The following is a 12,914-nucleotide window of genomic DNA, read 5'->3' on the forward strand; positions in this document are numbered from 1 at the left end:
TGAAATATTTGTTTTCTCCTACTTTTTTTCCGATTCTTTTACGCCGGCTAACAGAAATGAATAGAAGTATTTAAAAAATCGCAAAAAAGAGGTGCAACACAAGGACTTCCCAGGAGGTCACCCATCCTAGTACTACTCTCGCCCAAGCACGCTTAACTGCGGAGTTCTGATGGGATCCGGTGCATTAGTGCTGGTATGATCGCACCTGATATTAAATGCGCTTTAATTGTATATATTTTATTTCTTTCACTTATTAACGGCAGAACAAACACAATTAACGTTGAAATATTTGTTTTCTCCTACTTTTTTCCGATTCTTTTACGCCGGCTAACAGAAATGAATAGAAGTATTTAAAAAATCGCAAAAAAGAGGTGCAACACAAGGACTTCCCAGGAGGTCACCCATCCTAGTACTACTCTCGCCCAAGCACGCTTAACTGCGGAGTTCTGATGGGATCCGGTGCATTAGTGCTGGTATGATCGCACCTGATATTAAATGCGCTTTAATTGTATATATTTTATTTCTTTCACTTATTAACGGCAGAACAAACACAATTAACGTTGAAATATTTGTTTTCTCCTACTTTTTTCCGATTCTTTTACGCCGGCTAACAGAAATGAATAGAAGTATTTAAAAAATCGCAAAAAAGAGGTGCAACACAAGGACTTCCCAGGAGGTCACCCATCCTAGTACTACTCTCGCCCAAGCACGCTTAACTGCGGAGTTCTGATGGGATCCGGTGCATTAGTGCTGGTATGATCGCACCTGATATTAAATGCGCTTTAATTGTATATATTTTATTTCTTTCACTTATTAACGGCAGAACAAACACAATTAACGTTGAAATATTTGTTTTCTCCTACTTTTTCCGATTCTTTTACGCCGGCTAACAGAAATGAATAGAAGTATTTAAAAAATCGCAAAAAAGAGGTGCAACACAAGGACTTCCCAGGAGGTCACCCATCCTAGTACTACTCTCGCCCAAGCACGCTTAACTGCGGAGTTCTGATGGGATCCGGTGCATTAGTGCTGGTATGATCGCACCTGATATTAAATGCGCTTTAATTGTATATATTTTATTTCTTTCACTTATTAACGGCAGAACAAACACAATTAACGTTGAAATATTTGTTTTCTCCTACTTTTTCCGATTCTTTTACGCCGGCTAACAGAAATGAATAGAAGTATTTAAAAAATCGCAAAAAAGAGGTGCAACACAAGGACTTCCCAGGAGGTCACCCATCCTAGTACTACTCTCGCCCAAGCACGCTTAACTGCGGAGTTCTGATGGGATCCGGTGCATTAGTGCTGGTATGATCGCACCTGATATTAAATGCGCTTTAATTGTATATATTTTATTTCTTTCACTTATTAACGGCAGAACAAACACAATTAACGTTGAAATATTTGTTTTCTCCTACTTTTTTTCCGATTCTTTTACGCCGGCTAACAGAAATGAATAGAAGTATTTAAAAAATCGCAAAAAAGAGGTGCAACACAAGGACTTCCCAGGAGGTCACCCATCCTAGTACTACTCTCGCCCAAGCACGCTTAACTGCGGAGTTCTGATGGGATCCGGTGCATTAGTGCTGGTATGATCGCACCTGATATTAAATGCGCTTTAATTGTATATATTTTATTTCTTTCACTTATTAACGGCAGAACAAACACAATTAACGTTGAAATATTTGTTTTCTCCTACTTTTTCCGATTCTTTTACGCCGGCTAACAGAAATGAATAGAAGTATTTAAAAAATCGCAAAAAAGAGGTGCAACACAAGGACTTCCCAGGAGGTCACCCATCCTAGTACTACTCTCGCCCAAGCACGCTTAACTGCGGAGTTCTGATGGGATCCGGTGCATTAGTGCTGGTATGATCGCACCTGATATTAAATGCGCTTTAATTGTATATATTTTATTTCTTTCACTTATTAACGGCAGAACAAACACAATTAACGTTGAAATATTTGTTTTCTCCTACTTTTTTTCCGATTCTTTTACGCCGGCTAACAGAAATGAATAGAAGTATTTAAAAAATCGCAAAAAAGAGGTGCAACACAAGGACTTCCCAGGAGGTCACCCATCCTAGTACTACTCTCGCCCAAGCACGCTTAACTGCGGAGTTCTGATGGGATCCGGTGCATTAGTGCTGGTATGATCGCACCTGATATTAAATGCGCTTTAATTGTATATATTTTATTTCTTTCACTTATTAACGGCAGAACAAACACAATTAACGTTGAAATATTTGTTTTCTCCTACTTTTTCCGATTCTTTTACGCCGGCTAACAGAAATGAATAGAAGTATTTAAAAAATCGCAAAAAAGAGGTGCAACACAAGGACTTCCCAGGAGGTCACCCATCCTAGTACTACTCTCGCCCAAGCACGCTTAACTGCGGAGTTCTGATGGGATCCGGTGCATTAGTGCTGGTATGATCGCACCTGATATTAAATGCGCTTTAATTGTATATATTTTATTTCTTTCACTTATTAACGGCAGAACAAACACAATTAACGTTGAAATATTTGTTTTCTCCTACTTTTTTTCCGATTCTTTTACGCCGGCTAACAGAAATGAATAGAAGTATTTAAAAAATCGCAAAAAAGAGGTGCAACACAAGGACTTCCCAGGAGGTCACCCATCCTAGTACTACTCTCGCCCAAGCACGCTTAACTGCGGAGTTCTGATGGGATCCGGTGCATTAGTGCTGGTATGATCGCACCTGATATTAAATGCGCTTTAATTGTATATATTTTATTTCTTTCACTTATTAACGGCAGAACAAACACAATTAACGTTGAAATATTTGTTTTCTCCTACTTTTTTCCGATTCTTTTACGCCGGCTAACAGAAATGAATAGAAGTATTTAAAAAATCGCAAAAAAGAGGTGCAACACAAGGACTTCCCAGGAGGTCACCCATCCTAGTACTACTCTCGCCCAAGCACGCTTAACTGCGGAGTTCTGATGGGATCCGGTGCATTAGTGCTGGTATGATCGCACCTGATATTAAATGCGCTTTAATTGTATATATTTTATTTCTTTCACTTATTAACGGCAGAACAAACACAATTAACGTTGAAATATTTGTTTTCTCCTACTTTTTTCCGATTCTTTTACGCCGGCTAACAGAAATGAATAGAAGTATTTAAAAAATCGCAAAAAAGAGGTGCAACACAAGGACTTCCCAGGAGGTCACCCATCCTAGTACTACTCTCGCCCAAGCACGCTTAACTGCGGAGTTCTGATGGGATCCGGTGCATTAGTGCTGGTATGATCGCACCTGATATTAAATGCGCTTTAATTGTATATATTTTATTTCTTTCACTTATTAACGGCAGAACAAACACAATTAACGTTGAAATATTTGTTTTCTCCTACTTTTTCCGATTCTTTTACGCCGGCTAACAGAAATGAATAGAAGTATTTAAAAAATCGCAAAAAAGAGGTGCAACACAAGGACTTCCCAGGAGGTCACCCATCCTAGTACTACTCTCGCCCAAGCACGCTTAACTGCGGAGTTCTGATGGGATCCGGTGCATTAGTGCTGGTATGATCGCACCTGATATTAAATGCGCTTTAATTGTATATATTTTATTTCTTTCACTTATTAACGGCAGAACAAACACAATTAACGTTGAAATATTTGTTTTCTCCTACTTTTTTCCGATTCTTTTACGCCGGCTAACAGAAATGAATAGAAGTATTTAAAAAATCGCAAAAAAGAGGTGCAACACAAGGACTTCCCAGGAGGTCACCCATCCTAGTACTACTCTCGCCCAAGCACGCTTAACTGCGGAGTTCTGATGGGATCCGGTGCATTAGTGCTGGTATGATCGCACCTGATATTAAATGCGCTTTAATTGTATATATTTTATTTCTTTCACTTATTAACGGCAGAACAAACACAATTAACGTTGAAATATTTGTTTTCTCCTACTTTTTTCCGATTCTTTTACGCCGGCTAACAGAAATGAATAGAAGTATTTAAAAAATCGCAAAAAAGAGGTGCAACACAAGGACTTCCCAGGAGGTCACCCATCCTAGTACTACTCTCGCCCAAGCACGCTTAACTGCGGAGTTCTGATGGGATCCGGTGCATTAGTGCTGGTATGATCGCACCTGATATTAAATGCGCTTTAATTGTATATATTTTATTTCTTTCACTTATTAACGGCAGAACAAACACAATTAACGTTGAAATATTTGTTTTCTCCTACTTTTTTCCGATTCTTTTACGCCGGCTAACAGAAATGAATAGAAGTATTTAAAAAATCGCAAAAAAGAGGTGCAACACAAGGACTTCCCAGGAGGTCACCCATCCTAGTACTACTCTCGCCCAAGCACGCTTAACTGCGGAGTTCTGATGGGATCCGGTGCATTAGTGCTGGTATGATCGCACCTGATATTAAATGCGCTTTAATTGTATATATTTTATTTCTTTCACTTATTAACGGCAGAACAAACACAATTAACGTTGAAATATTTGTTTTCTCCTACTTTTTTCCGATTCTTTTACGCCGGCTAACAGAAATGAATAGAAGTATTTAAAAAATCGCAAAAAAGAGGTGCAACACAAGGACTTCCCAGGAGGTCACCCATCCTAGTACTACTCTCGCCCAAGCACGCTTAACTGCGGAGTTCTGATGGGATCCGGTGCATTAGTGCTGGTATGATCGCACCTGATATTAAATGCGCTTTAATTGTATATATTTTATTTCTTTCACTTATTAACGGCAGAACAAACACAATTAACGTTGAAATATTTGTTTTCTCCTACTTTTTTCCGATTCTTTTACGCCGGCTAACAGAAATGAATAGAAGTATTTAAAAAATCGCAAAAAAGAGGTGCAACACAAGGACTTCCCAGGAGGTCACCCATCCTAGTACTACTCTCGCCCAAGCACGCTTAACTGCGGAGTTCTGATGGGATCCGGTGCATTAGTGCTGGTATGATCGCACCTGATATTAAATGCGCTTTAATTGTATATATTTTATTTCTTTCACTTATTAACGGCAGAACAAACACAATTAACGTTGAAATATTTGTTTTCTCCTACTTTTTCCGATTCTTTTACGCCGGCTAACAGAAATGAATAGAAGTATTTAAAAAATCGCAAAAAAGAGGTGCAACACAAGGACTTCCCAGGAGGTCACCCATCCTAGTACTACTCTCGCCCAAGCACGCTTAACTGCGGAGTTCTGATGGGATCCGGTGCATTAGTGCTGGTATGATCGCACCTGATATTAAATGCGCTTTAATTGTATATATTTTATTTCTTTCACTTATTAACGGCAGAACAAACACAATTAACGTTGAAATATTTGTTTTCTCCTACTTTTTCCGATTCTTTTACGCCGGCTAACAGAAATGAATAGAAGTATTTAAAAAATCGCAAAAAAGAGGTGCAACACAAGGACTTCCCAGGAGGTCACCCATCCTAGTACTACTCTCGCCCAAGCACGCTTAACTGCGGAGTTCTGATGGGATCCGGTGCATTAGTGCTGGTATGATCGCACCTGATATTAAATGCGCTTTAATTGTATATATTTTATTTCTTTCACTTATTAACGGCAGAACAAACACAATTAACGTTGAAATATTTGTTTTCTCCTACTTTTTCCGATTCTTTTACGCCGGCTAACAGAAATGAATAGAAGTATTTAAAAAATCGCAAAAAAGAGGTGCAACACAAGGACTTCCCAGGAGGTCACCCATCCTAGTACTACTCTCGCCCAAGCACGCTTAACTGCGGAGTTCTGATGGGATCCGGTGCATTAGTGCTGGTATGATCGCACCTGATATTAAATGCGCTTTAATTGTATATATTTTATTTCTTTCACTTATTAACGGCAGAACAAACACAATTAACGTTGAAATATTTGTTTTCTCCTACTTTTTCCGATTCTTTTACGCCGGCTAACAGAAATGAATAGAAGTATTTAAAAAATCGCAAAAAAGAGGTGCAACACAAGGACTTCCCAGGAGGTCACCCATCCTAGTACTACTCTCGCCCAAGCACGCTTAACTGCGGAGTTCTGATGGGATCCGGTGCATTAGTGCTGGTATGATCGCACCTGATATTAAATGCGCTTTAATTGTATATATTTTATTTCTTTCACTTATTAACGGCAGAACAAACACAATTAACGTTGAAATATTTGTTTTCTCCTACTTTTTCCGATTCTTTTACGCCGGCTAACAGAAATGAATAGAAGTATTTAAAAAATCGCAAAAAAGAGGTGCAACACAAGGACTTCCCAGGAGGTCACCCATCCTAGTACTACTCTCGCCCAAGCACGCTTAACTGCGGAGTTCTGATGGGATCCGGTGCATTAGTGCTGGTATGATCGCACCTGATATTAAATGCGCTTTAATTGTATATATTTTATTTCTTTCACTTATTAACGGCAGAACAAACACAATTAACGTTGAAATATTTGTTTTCTCCTACTTTTTCCGATTCTTTTACGCCGGCTAACAGAAATGAATAGAAGTATTTAAAAAATCGCAAAAAAGAGGTGCAACACAAGGACTTCCCAGGAGGTCACCCATCCTAGTACTACTCTCGCCCAAGCACGCTTAACTGCGGAGTTCTGATGGGATCCGGTGCATTAGTGCTGGTATGATCGCACCTGATATTAAATGCGCTTTAATTGTATATATTTTATTTCTTTCACTTATTAACGGCAGAACAAACACAATTAACGTTGAAATATTTGTTTTCTCCTACTTTTTCCGATTCTTTTACGCCGGCTAACAGAAATGAATAGAAGTATTTAAAAAATCGCAAAAAAGAGGTGCAACACAAGGACTTCCCAGGAGGTCACCCATCCTAGTACTACTCTCGCCCAAGCACGCTTAACTGCGGAGTTCTGATGGGATCCGGTGCATTAGTGCTGGTATGATCGCACCTGATATTAAATGCGCTTTAATTGTATATATTTTATTTCTTTCACTTATTAACGGCAGAACAAACACAATTAACGTTGAAATATTTGTTTTCTCCTACTTTTTCCGATTCTTTTACGCCGGCTAACAGAAATGAATAGAAGTATTTAAAAAATCGCAAAAAAGAGGTGCAACACAAGGACTTCCCAGGAGGTCACCCATCCTAGTACTACTCTCGCCCAAGCACGCTTAACTGCGGAGTTCTGATGGGATCCGGTGCATTAGTGCTGGTATGATCGCACCTGATATTAAATGCGCTTTAATTGTATATATTTTATTTCTTTCACTTATTAACGGCAGAACAAACACAATTAACGTTGAAATATTTGTTTTCTCCTACTTTTTCCGATTCTTTTACGCCGGCTAACAGAAATGAATAGAAGTATTTAAAAAATCGCAAAAAAGAGGTGCAACACAAGGACTTCCCAGGAGGTCACCCATCCTAGTACTACTCTCGCCCAAGCACGCTTAACTGCGGAGTTCTGATGGGATCCGGTGCATTAGTGCTGGTATGATCGCACCTGATATTAAATGCGCTTTAATTGTATATATTTTATTTCTTTCACTTATTAACGGCAGAACAAACACAATTAACGTTGAAATATTTGTTTTCTCCTACTTTTTTCGATTCTTTTACGCCGGCTAACAGAAATGAATAGAAGTATTTAAAAAATCGCAAAAAAGAGGTGCAACACAAGGACTTCCCAGGAGGTCACCCATCCTAGTACTACTCTCGCCCAAGCACGCTTAACTGCGGAGTTCTGATGGGATCCGGTGCATTAGTGCTGGTATGATCGCACCTGATATTAAATGCGCTTTAATTGTATATATTTTATTCCTTTCACTTATTAACGGCAGAACAAACGCAAAAAAGAGGTGCAACACAAGGACTTCCCAGGAGGTCACCCATCCTAGTACTACTCTCGCCCAAGCACGCTTAACTGCGGAGTTCTGATGGGATCCGGTGCATTAGTGCTGGTATGATCGCACCTGATATTAAATGCGCTTTAATTGTATATATTTTATTTCTTTCACTTATTAACGGCAGAACAAACACAATTAACGTTGAAATATTTGTTTTCTCCTACTTTTTCCGATTCTTTTACGCCGGCTAACAGAAATGAATAGAAGTATTTAAAAAATCGCAAAAAGAGGTGCAACACAAGGACTTCCCAGGAGGTCACCCATCCTAGTACTACTCTCGCCCAAGCACGCTTAACTGCGGAGTTCTGATGGGATCCGGTGCATTAGTGCTGGTATGATCGCACCTGATATTAAATGCGCTTTAATTGTATATATTTTATTTCTTTCACTTATTAACGGCAGAACAAACACAATTAACGTTGAAATATTTGTTTTCTCCTACTTTTTCCGATTCTTTTACGCCGGCTAACAGAAATGAATAGAAGTATTTAAAAAATCGCAAAAAAGAGGTGCAACACAAGGACTTCCCAGGAGGTCACCCATCCTAGTACTACTCTCGCCCAAGCACGCTTAACTGCGGAGTTCTGATGGGATCCGGTGCATTAGTGCTGGTATGATCGCACCTGATATTAAATGCGCTTTAATTGTATATATTTTATTTCTTTCACTTATTAACGGCAGAACAAACACAATTAACGTTGAAATATTTGTTTTCTCCTACTTTTTCCGATTCTTTTACGCCGGCTAACAGAAATGAATAGAAGTATTTAAAAAATCGCAAAAAAGAGGTGCAACACAAGGACTTCCCAGGAGGTCACCCATCCTAGTACTACTCTCGCCCAAGCACGCTTAACTGCGGAGTTCTGATGGGATCCGGTGCATTAGTGCTGGTATGATCGCACCTGATATTAAATGCGCTTTAATTGTATATATTTTATTTCTTTCACTTATTAACGGCAGAACAAACACAATTAACGTTGAAATATTTGTTTTCTCCTACTTTTTCCGATTCTTTTACGCCGGCTAACAGAAATGAATAGAAGTATTTAAAAAATCGCAAAAAAGAGGTGCAACACAAGGACTTCCCAGGAGGTCACCCATCCTAGTACTACTCTCGCCCAAGCACGCTTAACTGCGGAGTTCTGATGGGATCCGGTGCATTAGTGCTGGTATGATCGCACCTGATATTAAATGCGCTTTAATTGTATATATTTTATTTCTTTCACTTATTAACGGCAGAACAAACACAATTAACGTTGAAATATTTGTTTTCTCCTACTTTTTCCGATTCTTTTACGCCGGCTAACAGAAATGAATAGAAGTATTTAAAAAATCGCAAAAAAGAGGTGCAACACAAGGACTTCCCAGGAGGTCACCCATCCTAGTACTACTCTCGCCCAAGCACGCTTAACTGCGGAGTTCTGATGGGATCCGGTGCATTAGTGCTGGTATGATCGCACCTGATATTAAATGCGCTTTAATTGTATATATTTTATTTCTTTCACTTATTAACGGCAGAACAAACACAATTAACGTTGAAATATTTGTTTTCTCCTACTTTTTCCGATTCTTTTACGCCGGCTAACAGAAATGAATAGAAGTATTTAAAAAATCGCAAAAAAGAGGTGCAACACAAGGACTTCCCAGGAGGTCACCCATCCTAGTACTACTCTCGCCCAAGCACGCTTAACTGCGGAGTTCTGATGGGATCCGGTGCATTAGTGCTGGTATGATCGCACCTGATATTAAATGCGCTTTAATTGTATATATTTTATTTCTTTCACTTATTAACGGCAGAACAAACACAATTAACGTTGAAATATTTGTTTTCTCCTACTTTTTTCCGATTCTTTTACGCCGGCTAACAGAAATGAATAGAAGTATTTAAAAAATCGCAAAAAAGAGGTGCAACACAAGGACTTCCCAGGAGGTCACCCATCCTAGTACTACTCTCGCCCAAGCACGCTTAACTGCGGAGTTCTGATGGGATCCGGTGCATTAGTGCTGGTATGATCGCACCTGATATTAAATGCGCTTTAATTGTATATATTTTATTTCTTTCACTTATTAACGGCAGAACAAACACAATTAACGTTGAAATATTTGTTTTCTCCTACTTTTTCCGATTCTTTTACGCCGGCTAACAGAAATGAATAGAAGTATTTAAAAAATCGCAAAAAAGAGGTGCAACACAAGGACTTCCCAGGAGGTCACCCATCCTAGTACTACTCTCGCCCAAGCACGCTTAACTGCGGAGTTCTGATGGGATCCGGTGCATTAGTGCTGGTATGATCGCACCTGATATTAAATGCGCTTTAATTGTATATATTTTATTTCTTTCACTTATTAACGGCAGAACAAACACAATTAACGTTGAAATATTTGTTTTCTCCTACTTTTTCCGATTCTTTTACGCCGGCTAACAGAAATGAATAGAAGTATTTAAAAAATCGCAAAAAAGAGGTGCAACACAAGGACTTCCCAGGAGGTCACCCATCCTAGTACTACTCTCGCCCAAGCACGCTTAACTGCGGAGTTCTGATGGGATCCGGTGCATTAGTGCTGGTATGATCGCACCTGATATTAAATGCGCTTTAATTGTATATATTTTATTTCTTTCACTTATTAACGGCAGAACAAACACAATTAACGTTGAAATATTTGTTTTCTCCTACTTTTTCCGATTCTTTTACGCCGGCTAACAGAAATGAATAGAAGTATTTAAAAAATCGCAAAAAAGAGGTGCAACACAAGGACTTCCCAGGAGGTCACCCATCCTAGTACTACTCTCGCCCAAGCACGCTTAACTGCGGAGTTCTGATGGGATCCGGTGCATTAGTGCTGGTATGATCGCACCTGATATTAAATGCGCTTTAATTGTATATATTTTATTTCTTTCACTTATTAACGGCAGAACAAACACAATTAACGTTGAAATATTTGTTTTCTCCTACTTTTTCCGATTCTTTTACGCCGGCTAACAGAAATGAATAGAAGTATTTAAAAAATCGCAAAAAAGAGGTGCAACACAAGGACTTCCCAGGAGGTCACCCATCCTAGTACTACTCTCGCCCAAGCACGCTTAACTGCGGAGTTCTGATGGGATCCGGTGCATTAGTGCTGGTATGATCGCACCTGATATTAAATGCGCTTTAATTGTATATATTTTATTTCTTTCACTTATTAACGGCAGAACAAACACAATTAACGTTGAAATATTTGTTTTCTCCTACTTTTTCCGATTCTTTTACGCCGGCTAACAGAAATGAATAGAAGTATTTAAAAAATCGCAAAAAAGAGGTGCAACACAAGGACTTCCCAGGAGGTCACCCATCCTAGTACTACTCTCGCCCAAGCACGCTTAACTGCGGAGTTCTGATGGGATCCGGTGCATTAGTGCTGGTATGATCGCACCTGATATTAAATGCGCTTTAATTGTATATATTTTATTTCTTTCACTTATTAACGGCAGAACAAACGCAAAAAGAGGTGCAACACAAGGACTTCCCAGGAGGTCACCCATCCTAGTACTACTCTCGCCCAAGCACGCTTAACTGCGGAGTTCTGATGGGATCCGGTGCATTAGTGCTGGTATGATCGCACCTGATATTAAATGCGCTTTAATTGTATATATTTTATTTCTTTCACTTATTAACGGCAGAACAAACACAATTAACGTTGAAATATTTGTTTTCTCCTACTTTTTCCGATTCTTTTACGCCGGCTAACAGAAATGAATAGAAGTATTTAAAAAATCGCAAAAAAGAGGTGCAACACAAGGACTTCCCAGGAGGTCACCCATCCTAGTACTACTCTCGCCCAAGCACGCTTAACTGCGGAGTTCTGATGGGATCCGGTGCATTAGTGCTGGTATGATCGCACCTGATATTAAATGCGCTTTAATTGTATATATTTTATTTCTTTCACTTATTAACGGCAGAACAAACACAATTAACGTTGAAATATTTGTTTTCTCCTACTTTTTCCGATTCTTTTACGCCGGCTAACAGAAATGAATAGAAGTATTTAAAAAATCGCAAAAAAGAGGTGCAACACAAGGACTTCCCAGGAGGTCACCCATCCTAGTACTACTCTCGCCCAAGCACGCTTAACTGCGGAGTTCTGATGGGATCCGGTGCATTAGTGCTGGTATGATCGCACCTGATATTAAATGCGCTTTAATTGTATATATTTTATTTCTTTCACTTATTAACGGCAGAACAAACACAATTAACGTTGAAATATTTGTTTTCTCCTACTTTTTCCGATTCTTTTACGCCGGCTAACAGAAATGAATAGAAGTATTTAAAAAATCGCAAAAAAGAGGTGCAACACAAGGACTTCCCAGGAGGTCACCCATCCTAGTACTACTCTCGCCCAAGCACGCTTAACTGCGGAGTTCTGATGGGATCCGGTGCATTAGTGCTGGTATGATCGCACCTGATATTAAATGCGCTTTAATTGTATATATTTTATTTCTTTCACTTATTAACGGCAGAACAAACACAATTAACGTTGAAATATTTGTTTTCTCCTACTTTTTCCGATTCTTTTACGCCGGCTAACAGAAATGAATAGAAGTATTTAAAAAATCGCAAAAAAGAGGTGCAACACAAGGACTTCCCAGGAGGTCACCCATCCTAGTACTACTCTCGCCCAAGCACGCTTAACTGCGGAGTTCTGATGGGATCCGGTGCATTAGTGCTGGTATGATCGCACCTGATATTAAATGCGCTTTAATTGTATATATTTTATTTCTTTCACTTATTAACGGCAGAACAAACACAATTAACGTTGAAATATTTGTTTTCTCCTACTTTTTCCGATTCTTTTACGCCGGCTAACAGAAATGAATAGAAGTATTTAAAAAATCGCAAAAAAGAGGTGCAACACAAGGACTTCCCAGGAGGTCACCCATCCTAGTACTACTCTCGCCCAAGCACGCTTAACTGCGGAGTTCTGATGGGATCCGGTGCATTAGTGCTGGTATGATCGCACCTGATATTAAATGCGCTTTAATTGTATATATTTTATTTC

At 39.2% G+C, this 12,914-nt stretch overlaps 47 non-coding genes across 47 annotated transcripts; all 47 read right to left on the reverse strand.

Moving 5' to 3' along the window:
- Positions 1 to 88: 88 nt before the first annotated feature.
- LOC127112937 (5S ribosomal RNA) lies at positions 89 to 207 on the reverse strand. The gene has a single exon (XR_007799116.1). It is a non-coding gene; the product is annotated as a 5S ribosomal RNA (ribosomal RNA).
- Positions 208 to 368: 161 nt separating this feature from the next.
- Positions 369 to 487, reverse strand: LOC127112938 (5S ribosomal RNA). The gene has a single exon (XR_007799117.1). It is a non-coding gene; the product is annotated as a 5S ribosomal RNA (ribosomal RNA).
- A 161-nt stretch (positions 488 to 648) lies between these two features.
- On the reverse strand, positions 649 to 767 carry LOC127112939 (5S ribosomal RNA). The gene has a single exon (XR_007799118.1). It is a non-coding gene; the product is annotated as a 5S ribosomal RNA (ribosomal RNA).
- Positions 768 to 927: 160 nt separating this feature from the next.
- LOC127112940 (5S ribosomal RNA) lies at positions 928 to 1,046 on the reverse strand. Its single transcript, XR_007799119.1, has one exon. It is a non-coding gene; the product is annotated as a 5S ribosomal RNA (ribosomal RNA).
- Positions 1,047 to 1,206: 160 nt separating this feature from the next.
- On the reverse strand, positions 1,207 to 1,325 carry LOC127112941 (5S ribosomal RNA). The gene has a single exon (XR_007799120.1). It is a non-coding gene; the product is annotated as a 5S ribosomal RNA (ribosomal RNA).
- Positions 1,326 to 1,487: 162 nt separating this feature from the next.
- On the reverse strand, positions 1,488 to 1,606 carry LOC127112942 (5S ribosomal RNA). Its single transcript, XR_007799121.1, has one exon. It is a non-coding gene; the product is annotated as a 5S ribosomal RNA (ribosomal RNA).
- Positions 1,607 to 1,766: 160 nt separating this feature from the next.
- LOC127112944 (5S ribosomal RNA) lies at positions 1,767 to 1,885 on the reverse strand. Its single transcript, XR_007799123.1, has one exon. It is a non-coding gene; the product is annotated as a 5S ribosomal RNA (ribosomal RNA).
- Positions 1,886 to 2,047: 162 nt separating this feature from the next.
- Positions 2,048 to 2,166, reverse strand: LOC127112945 (5S ribosomal RNA). The gene has a single exon (XR_007799124.1). It is a non-coding gene; the product is annotated as a 5S ribosomal RNA (ribosomal RNA).
- Positions 2,167 to 2,326: 160 nt separating this feature from the next.
- On the reverse strand, positions 2,327 to 2,445 carry LOC127112946 (5S ribosomal RNA). Its single transcript, XR_007799125.1, has one exon. It is a non-coding gene; the product is annotated as a 5S ribosomal RNA (ribosomal RNA).
- A 162-nt stretch (positions 2,446 to 2,607) lies between these two features.
- LOC127112947 (5S ribosomal RNA) lies at positions 2,608 to 2,726 on the reverse strand. The gene has a single exon (XR_007799126.1). It is a non-coding gene; the product is annotated as a 5S ribosomal RNA (ribosomal RNA).
- A 161-nt stretch (positions 2,727 to 2,887) lies between these two features.
- Positions 2,888 to 3,006, reverse strand: LOC127112948 (5S ribosomal RNA). The gene has a single exon (XR_007799127.1). It is a non-coding gene; the product is annotated as a 5S ribosomal RNA (ribosomal RNA).
- A 161-nt stretch (positions 3,007 to 3,167) lies between these two features.
- On the reverse strand, positions 3,168 to 3,286 carry LOC127112653 (5S ribosomal RNA). The gene has a single exon (XR_007798845.1). It is a non-coding gene; the product is annotated as a 5S ribosomal RNA (ribosomal RNA).
- Positions 3,287 to 3,446: 160 nt separating this feature from the next.
- LOC127112654 (5S ribosomal RNA) lies at positions 3,447 to 3,565 on the reverse strand. Its single transcript, XR_007798846.1, has one exon. It is a non-coding gene; the product is annotated as a 5S ribosomal RNA (ribosomal RNA).
- Positions 3,566 to 3,726: 161 nt separating this feature from the next.
- LOC127112655 (5S ribosomal RNA) lies at positions 3,727 to 3,845 on the reverse strand. The gene has a single exon (XR_007798847.1). It is a non-coding gene; the product is annotated as a 5S ribosomal RNA (ribosomal RNA).
- Positions 3,846 to 4,006: 161 nt separating this feature from the next.
- On the reverse strand, positions 4,007 to 4,125 carry LOC127112656 (5S ribosomal RNA). Its single transcript, XR_007798848.1, has one exon. It is a non-coding gene; the product is annotated as a 5S ribosomal RNA (ribosomal RNA).
- A 161-nt stretch (positions 4,126 to 4,286) lies between these two features.
- Positions 4,287 to 4,405, reverse strand: LOC127112657 (5S ribosomal RNA). The gene has a single exon (XR_007798849.1). It is a non-coding gene; the product is annotated as a 5S ribosomal RNA (ribosomal RNA).
- A 161-nt stretch (positions 4,406 to 4,566) lies between these two features.
- On the reverse strand, positions 4,567 to 4,685 carry LOC127112659 (5S ribosomal RNA). The gene has a single exon (XR_007798851.1). It is a non-coding gene; the product is annotated as a 5S ribosomal RNA (ribosomal RNA).
- Positions 4,686 to 4,846: 161 nt separating this feature from the next.
- Positions 4,847 to 4,965, reverse strand: LOC127112660 (5S ribosomal RNA). Its single transcript, XR_007798852.1, has one exon. It is a non-coding gene; the product is annotated as a 5S ribosomal RNA (ribosomal RNA).
- Positions 4,966 to 5,125: 160 nt separating this feature from the next.
- On the reverse strand, positions 5,126 to 5,244 carry LOC127112661 (5S ribosomal RNA). Its single transcript, XR_007798853.1, has one exon. It is a non-coding gene; the product is annotated as a 5S ribosomal RNA (ribosomal RNA).
- A 160-nt stretch (positions 5,245 to 5,404) lies between these two features.
- Positions 5,405 to 5,523, reverse strand: LOC127112662 (5S ribosomal RNA). The gene has a single exon (XR_007798854.1). It is a non-coding gene; the product is annotated as a 5S ribosomal RNA (ribosomal RNA).
- Positions 5,524 to 5,683: 160 nt separating this feature from the next.
- Positions 5,684 to 5,802, reverse strand: LOC127112663 (5S ribosomal RNA). Its single transcript, XR_007798855.1, has one exon. It is a non-coding gene; the product is annotated as a 5S ribosomal RNA (ribosomal RNA).
- A 160-nt stretch (positions 5,803 to 5,962) lies between these two features.
- Positions 5,963 to 6,081, reverse strand: LOC127112664 (5S ribosomal RNA). Its single transcript, XR_007798856.1, has one exon. It is a non-coding gene; the product is annotated as a 5S ribosomal RNA (ribosomal RNA).
- Positions 6,082 to 6,241: 160 nt separating this feature from the next.
- On the reverse strand, positions 6,242 to 6,360 carry LOC127112665 (5S ribosomal RNA). Its single transcript, XR_007798857.1, has one exon. It is a non-coding gene; the product is annotated as a 5S ribosomal RNA (ribosomal RNA).
- Positions 6,361 to 6,520: 160 nt separating this feature from the next.
- Positions 6,521 to 6,639, reverse strand: LOC127112666 (5S ribosomal RNA). Its single transcript, XR_007798858.1, has one exon. It is a non-coding gene; the product is annotated as a 5S ribosomal RNA (ribosomal RNA).
- Positions 6,640 to 6,799: 160 nt separating this feature from the next.
- Positions 6,800 to 6,918, reverse strand: LOC127112667 (5S ribosomal RNA). The gene has a single exon (XR_007798859.1). It is a non-coding gene; the product is annotated as a 5S ribosomal RNA (ribosomal RNA).
- Positions 6,919 to 7,078: 160 nt separating this feature from the next.
- Positions 7,079 to 7,197, reverse strand: LOC127112668 (5S ribosomal RNA). The gene has a single exon (XR_007798860.1). It is a non-coding gene; the product is annotated as a 5S ribosomal RNA (ribosomal RNA).
- A 160-nt stretch (positions 7,198 to 7,357) lies between these two features.
- On the reverse strand, positions 7,358 to 7,476 carry LOC127112670 (5S ribosomal RNA). Its single transcript, XR_007798862.1, has one exon. It is a non-coding gene; the product is annotated as a 5S ribosomal RNA (ribosomal RNA).
- A 160-nt stretch (positions 7,477 to 7,636) lies between these two features.
- On the reverse strand, positions 7,637 to 7,755 carry LOC127112671 (5S ribosomal RNA). Its single transcript, XR_007798863.1, has one exon. It is a non-coding gene; the product is annotated as a 5S ribosomal RNA (ribosomal RNA).
- A 71-nt stretch (positions 7,756 to 7,826) lies between these two features.
- On the reverse strand, positions 7,827 to 7,945 carry LOC127112672 (5S ribosomal RNA). Its single transcript, XR_007798864.1, has one exon. It is a non-coding gene; the product is annotated as a 5S ribosomal RNA (ribosomal RNA).
- A 159-nt stretch (positions 7,946 to 8,104) lies between these two features.
- Positions 8,105 to 8,223, reverse strand: LOC127112673 (5S ribosomal RNA). The gene has a single exon (XR_007798865.1). It is a non-coding gene; the product is annotated as a 5S ribosomal RNA (ribosomal RNA).
- Positions 8,224 to 8,383: 160 nt separating this feature from the next.
- Positions 8,384 to 8,502, reverse strand: LOC127112674 (5S ribosomal RNA). Its single transcript, XR_007798866.1, has one exon. It is a non-coding gene; the product is annotated as a 5S ribosomal RNA (ribosomal RNA).
- A 160-nt stretch (positions 8,503 to 8,662) lies between these two features.
- On the reverse strand, positions 8,663 to 8,781 carry LOC127112675 (5S ribosomal RNA). The gene has a single exon (XR_007798867.1). It is a non-coding gene; the product is annotated as a 5S ribosomal RNA (ribosomal RNA).
- A 160-nt stretch (positions 8,782 to 8,941) lies between these two features.
- LOC127112676 (5S ribosomal RNA) lies at positions 8,942 to 9,060 on the reverse strand. Its single transcript, XR_007798868.1, has one exon. It is a non-coding gene; the product is annotated as a 5S ribosomal RNA (ribosomal RNA).
- Positions 9,061 to 9,220: 160 nt separating this feature from the next.
- On the reverse strand, positions 9,221 to 9,339 carry LOC127112677 (5S ribosomal RNA). Its single transcript, XR_007798869.1, has one exon. It is a non-coding gene; the product is annotated as a 5S ribosomal RNA (ribosomal RNA).
- Positions 9,340 to 9,499: 160 nt separating this feature from the next.
- On the reverse strand, positions 9,500 to 9,618 carry LOC127112678 (5S ribosomal RNA). Its single transcript, XR_007798870.1, has one exon. It is a non-coding gene; the product is annotated as a 5S ribosomal RNA (ribosomal RNA).
- Positions 9,619 to 9,779: 161 nt separating this feature from the next.
- Positions 9,780 to 9,898, reverse strand: LOC127112679 (5S ribosomal RNA). The gene has a single exon (XR_007798871.1). It is a non-coding gene; the product is annotated as a 5S ribosomal RNA (ribosomal RNA).
- A 160-nt stretch (positions 9,899 to 10,058) lies between these two features.
- On the reverse strand, positions 10,059 to 10,177 carry LOC127112681 (5S ribosomal RNA). The gene has a single exon (XR_007798873.1). It is a non-coding gene; the product is annotated as a 5S ribosomal RNA (ribosomal RNA).
- A 160-nt stretch (positions 10,178 to 10,337) lies between these two features.
- LOC127112682 (5S ribosomal RNA) lies at positions 10,338 to 10,456 on the reverse strand. The gene has a single exon (XR_007798874.1). It is a non-coding gene; the product is annotated as a 5S ribosomal RNA (ribosomal RNA).
- A 160-nt stretch (positions 10,457 to 10,616) lies between these two features.
- On the reverse strand, positions 10,617 to 10,735 carry LOC127112683 (5S ribosomal RNA). Its single transcript, XR_007798875.1, has one exon. It is a non-coding gene; the product is annotated as a 5S ribosomal RNA (ribosomal RNA).
- Positions 10,736 to 10,895: 160 nt separating this feature from the next.
- LOC127112684 (5S ribosomal RNA) lies at positions 10,896 to 11,014 on the reverse strand. The gene has a single exon (XR_007798876.1). It is a non-coding gene; the product is annotated as a 5S ribosomal RNA (ribosomal RNA).
- A 160-nt stretch (positions 11,015 to 11,174) lies between these two features.
- Positions 11,175 to 11,293, reverse strand: LOC127112685 (5S ribosomal RNA). The gene has a single exon (XR_007798877.1). It is a non-coding gene; the product is annotated as a 5S ribosomal RNA (ribosomal RNA).
- A 70-nt stretch (positions 11,294 to 11,363) lies between these two features.
- Positions 11,364 to 11,482, reverse strand: LOC127112686 (5S ribosomal RNA). Its single transcript, XR_007798878.1, has one exon. It is a non-coding gene; the product is annotated as a 5S ribosomal RNA (ribosomal RNA).
- Positions 11,483 to 11,642: 160 nt separating this feature from the next.
- On the reverse strand, positions 11,643 to 11,761 carry LOC127112687 (5S ribosomal RNA). Its single transcript, XR_007798879.1, has one exon. It is a non-coding gene; the product is annotated as a 5S ribosomal RNA (ribosomal RNA).
- A 160-nt stretch (positions 11,762 to 11,921) lies between these two features.
- Positions 11,922 to 12,040, reverse strand: LOC127112688 (5S ribosomal RNA). Its single transcript, XR_007798880.1, has one exon. It is a non-coding gene; the product is annotated as a 5S ribosomal RNA (ribosomal RNA).
- A 160-nt stretch (positions 12,041 to 12,200) lies between these two features.
- LOC127112689 (5S ribosomal RNA) lies at positions 12,201 to 12,319 on the reverse strand. The gene has a single exon (XR_007798881.1). It is a non-coding gene; the product is annotated as a 5S ribosomal RNA (ribosomal RNA).
- A 160-nt stretch (positions 12,320 to 12,479) lies between these two features.
- Positions 12,480 to 12,598, reverse strand: LOC127112690 (5S ribosomal RNA). The gene has a single exon (XR_007798882.1). It is a non-coding gene; the product is annotated as a 5S ribosomal RNA (ribosomal RNA).
- A 160-nt stretch (positions 12,599 to 12,758) lies between these two features.
- Positions 12,759 to 12,877, reverse strand: LOC127112692 (5S ribosomal RNA). The gene has a single exon (XR_007798884.1). It is a non-coding gene; the product is annotated as a 5S ribosomal RNA (ribosomal RNA).
- Positions 12,878 to 12,914: the final 37 nt, after the last annotated feature.

The sequence above is a fragment of the Lathyrus oleraceus genome, unplaced genomic scaffold (genome assembly GCF_024323335.1).
Source record: "Lathyrus oleraceus cultivar Zhongwan6 unplaced genomic scaffold, CAAS_Psat_ZW6_1.0 chrUn0196, whole genome shotgun sequence".
NCBI classification, from domain to species: Eukaryota; Viridiplantae; Streptophyta; class Magnoliopsida; order Fabales; family Fabaceae; genus Lathyrus; species Lathyrus oleraceus.